Raw genomic sequence first — 5,187 nt, 5'->3', positions numbered from 1 at the left:
TTACAAGGGTGACCTCTGCTGGGAGAAACAAACTGAAGAAATGATAAGATTATATGTTTAGAAAGAGATGTTTAGAATAACAGAGTTGGAAGGGACCTTGGAGGTCTTCTAGTCCAACCCCCTGCTTAGGCAGGAAACCCTACTACACCATTTCAGACAAATGGTTGTCCAATCTCTTCTTAAAAACTTCCAGTGTTGGAGCATTCACAACTTCTGGAGGCAAGTTGTTCCACTGATTAATTGTTCTCACTGTCAGGATATTTCTCCTCAGTTCTAAGTTGCTTCTCTCCTTGATTAGTTTCCACCCATTGCTTCTTGTTCTACCCTCGGGTGCTTTGGAGAATAGCTTGACTCCCTCTTCTTTGTGGCAGCCTCTGAGATATATGATGTATGTAATTCAGTATTCAGATGGATGAATGTTGGTCTAGAAATTATTATTTATCTTTTTTTTTCATTGATAGACAAATAGACAAAAGACCGAGAAGACCATCTATGGGGATTTTGATATATTACAAAAAGTTGCGACATTTGGTCAATGATGCCCAAAATGTAATCATCAGAAAGATAATTTTTGTCAGGTTTTACATATCCAAATGGCAAAACTCAGCTAATGATCTGAAGAATACAATTATTCCAAGTACTTCAGTTGTATGCAATCTATTTACTAACAGAGGAAAAACTGCGACAAGATGACATATGAGGCTGCAGGCAGGGTTGACTTCAAAATATGAGAGAGAAAAAATTGAGATGGTGGACCTAATGATGTCATTCAAAACTCTACCTATATTTTTTTATACACTTCATGGTGGAACTTTGATTATATCGCCTTGACCATCAAGTAAAAAATATTACAATTTTGAAAACAGAATAAAAACTGTCAAGAACTTATATTTAGAATAGAATAGAATTCTTTATTGGCCAAGTGTGATTGGACACACAAGGAATTTGTCTTGGTGCATACGCTCTCGGTGTACATAAAAGAAAAGATACATTCGTCAAGAATCATAAGGTACAACACTTAATGATAGTCATAGGGAAACAGTCAATATAAATCTTAAGGATACCAGCAACAAGGTTACAATCATACAGTCATAAATGGGAGGAGATGGGTGATAGGAACTCTGAGAAGATTAATAGTAATGCAGACTTAGTAACTAGTTTGACAGTGTTGAGGGAATTATTTGTTAAGCAGAGCAATGGCATTTGGGAAAAAAACTGTTCTTGTGTCTAGTTGTTTTGGTGTGCAGTGCTCAATAACATCATTTTGAGTTGAAACAATTTATGTCCAGGATATGAGGGGTCTGTAAATTTAGAAGGAAAACAGAAGGAAAATAAGAAAGAAGAAAAGCACAAAGACCAAAGTGCAATAATCAAAGGAAAAGGGGGAAAAAGGACTATACAGAAGTGATTTTTGATTTTCTTTTGCAGCAGATAAGTATAAATATAAGTTAGCATTTTACTCTATGGTTACAGCAGTGTTTGCATCTTTTTTATAAATCATAACCATCATTTTTATGTTTTTGACTATTTGGTCTAGTGATTAAGGCACTAGAAGATGGGAGACCATGAGTTCAAGTTCCGTCTTAACCATGGAAGCTGGCTAGGTGACTGTGGGCCAATCACCAGGAGAAGGTGAGTTCTAGTCCCACCTTAGCTATGAAAGCCAGCTGGGTGACTTTGGGCCAGTCCCTCCCTCTCAGCCCAACTTACTCACAGGGTTGTTGTGGGGAAAATAAGAGGTGTGTTGGATATGTTCCCTGCCTTGAATTATTTATAAAAATAATAAAGGTGCAATACAAATGAATAAATAAATACGGTATAGTCTCCTTCATGTAGCAATTCGTCAACAATCATGCTGCTTCTATGTTCATTTTCTGCCCACTGATACGGTTATATTCACATCTACATCTACATACACCCTACTGTGTTGTGAAGTTTTGTTAACTAGCATGAAGGTTTCAGCAGGGGGTCCATACTCAGATTTAAGCTAGATTGCTGAATGCACATATTTGTGTTTAAGTCTTTGAATTCAATCCCCTCCTGTCTTTTATTCTCTTTTATATCTTGGCTAAAAGCTGTGATAAAATTGATCGGATCTAAAAGATCATCTCGTTTACATAATGTGAGGGCAGAGAGCAAATGGTAGATTCCACCCTCATCTCGTCTCTTGTTTTATCGCATGAGTTGTAGTATATATTAGAAAATGAAATTTTCAATCCTTCCTCCTACTATGATACATTTTTCAAATTTTTGAGGAATTCTGCTCACTCAGAATTCTTTTTTAAACTAACATGTAAAAAAACCTTGTATTATTTTGATTGCTTCATTGCAACACAAGCCCAACACTGACATCTGGTGTGTGAAAAGGGATGAACATTAGAAGAAAAATGTTGGCTGGTACTTAATTAGTAAATATTTACCTAACTCAAGGGTCTTAGTTCCAGTCTGCTGTTTCTAGGCAAGAAAAAAAGAGAAAAGCCATCGCAATATGAAAATTCTACTTAAGTTGTCTGCAAATTAGATATAATAGTTTTGCAGCATCTTAACACTTATCCCATTTTTAAGTAAAGGTAAAGGTTCCCCTCACACATATATGTTAGTCGTTCCCAACTCTAGGGGGCGGTGTTCATCTCTGTTTCAAAGCTAAAGAGCCGGCGCTGTCTGAAGACGTCTCCCTGGTCATGTGGCTGGCATGACTAAACACCAAAGGCGCACGGAACGCTGTTACCTTCCCACCAAAGATGGTCCCTATTTTTCTACTTGCATTGTTTTCGAACTGCTAGGTTGGCAGAAGCTGGGACAAGTAACGGGAGCTCACCCTGTTACGCGGCACTAGGGATTCGAACCACTGAACTGCCGACCTTTCGATCAACAAGCTCAGCGTCCTACCCGCTAACCCACCGCATCCCATTTTTACAGAGGTAAAAATGCTAGTAAAACAAAATCCATTTTGGTAAAACCTGCAAAATATTAATTTTCATTTGGCTAACGGGTGTAAAGGAAAAATCTTTGAAGGAGAGAGAACAGTCAGGAAATGACAGAGCAATGATGACTGCAGCCTTCGATGAGGAAATTAAAGATTAGATTTATGCAGAATCAATACAATAGCATAAAAACATGGAAATTGACCAAAAAAAATAAAATTACAAAAAGTTATTTAGCATGGCTAATTTTTTCTTCTTCTTATCCAAATGAAAAGCAATCTATCATCTTGATAAATTCTGGTTCCGTGCAGATGTTGTTTATGGTGAAATTCGGGAGTTTGGAATCATCTAAGGAAAGATCTGGACTATAATAGTAAAGGCTCTATCAAGAGCCTTGATAGTACAGTGGTTTAGTGCACCCTGTTATTAACACAGCTGCCTGCAATTTCTGCTGGTTCGAATCTCTCCAAGGCTCAAGGTTGACTCAGCCTTCCATCCTTTCTAAGGTAGGTGAAATGAGGACCCAGTTTGTGGGGGCAATAAGCTGACTTTGTATAAATATACAAAAGAATGAAGGCTATTGCTTAACGCATTGTAAGCCGCCCTGAGTCTCCGGAGAAGGGCGGCATATAAATCAAATTAAAAAAAAAAATAGTAAACGGCCTGAAATGAATAAAAATAAAGAAATACCTAAATAAATATATTGACTTGCTCCCTGTCTTCTTCAGCCTATCCAATCTGCAAACTCCTTGGTTTCATCCCAAAAATTGTGAGACTGGATTTCAAACTGTGAAAAGGCTTTTGATGCAGATGCAAACTTCAGAAACATCTGCATGGGAAACATCTGGAGTGCAGGAGGGCAGCCCATGTTAGGTTGCCCTCCTGCACTCCAGAGCAGGGGTGGGTTTCAAATCCTGTTGCTACTGGCTTGCTTGTGTGCGAGCATGTGAGTGCACACGCTTAGCGCTTCTGTGCACATGCAACCCGGGAGGGTGGGTGGAGCCTCCCACCGCCACCGCTACCAGTTTGCCCAATCCGGTGCGAACCGGTAGCAGCCCATCACTGCTCCAGAGGTAAGGAAGATGAATAACTGAAGTTACAGAGCAGAACCGAAGAAGCTTTCTTGGATGAGAAGCAAAACATTTTCAAGGCGAAAAAAAAAACGTAAGAAAGTCCAATTGCCTTTTGAAAAGCACCTCTGGGACAACCACGACCTGGATGATTGAGGGGTCTATGACAATTTGCCACCGCCAACTGGCCACGGCCATCTCGCCACAGGACAACTCCCTGTGGTACAAGAGTTACCCTAACACCGAAGAAATGGTGGAATAGAATCATTAAAGAAAGGATACAAAAGAAGGGACAGAATGAAATGGGAATGGGAATTAATAATGATAGAAGGGATTCGAAGAATGTCACTCTGATGTTTAGAATAGAATAGAATAACAGAGTTGGAAGGGACCTTGGAGGTCTTCTAGTCCAGCCCCCTGCTTAGACAGGAAACCCTACACCACTTCAGGCAAATGGTTAGCCAATCTCTTCTTAAAAACTTCCAGTGTTGGAGCATTCACGACTTCTGGAGGCAAGTTGTTCCACTGATTAATTGTTCTCACTGTCAGGAAATTTCTCCTTAGTTCTAAGTTGCTTCTCTCCTTGATTAGTTTCCACCCATTGCTTCTTGTCCTGCCTTCAGGTGCTTTGCAGAATAGCTTGACTCCCTCTTCTTTGTGGCAGCCCCTGAGATATTGGAACTCTGCCATCATGTCTCCCCTAGTCCTTCTTTTCATTAAACTAGACATACCCAGTTCCTGCAACCATCCTTCATATGTTTTAGCCTCCAGTCCCCTAATCACCTTTGTTGCTCTTCTCTGCACTCTTTCTAGAGTCTCCACATCTTTTTTACATCGTGGTGACCAAAACTGGATGCAAGATTCCAAGTGTGGCCTTCCCAAGGCATTATAAAATGGTATTAACACTTCACCTGATCTTGATTCTATCTCTCTGTTTATGCAGCCTAGAACTGTGTTGACTTTTTTGGCTGCCGTTGCACACGGCTGGCTCATATTTAAATGATTGTCCACTAGGACTCCAAGATCCCTCTCACAGTCACCACTATTGAGCAAGGTACCACATATACTGTACATGATGTATTTGAAAGGGGCTACCTTTGTCCTTGTCCAATCCAGGAACGTCGGGAGAAGGTAATAATCATGTTTGTTGATGATTCATAACCTGCAAAAAAAAAGAAAGAAAGAGAGAGAAA

The sequence above is a fragment of the Pituophis catenifer genome, unplaced genomic scaffold (assembly GCF_029215685.1).
Source record: "Pituophis catenifer annectens isolate HBS135680 unplaced genomic scaffold, rPitCat1.0.hap2 SCAF_13, whole genome shotgun sequence".
NCBI classification, from domain to species: Eukaryota; Metazoa; Chordata; class Lepidosauria; order Squamata; family Colubridae; genus Pituophis; species Pituophis catenifer.
Note: the sequence above shows the minus strand (reverse complement) of the source record.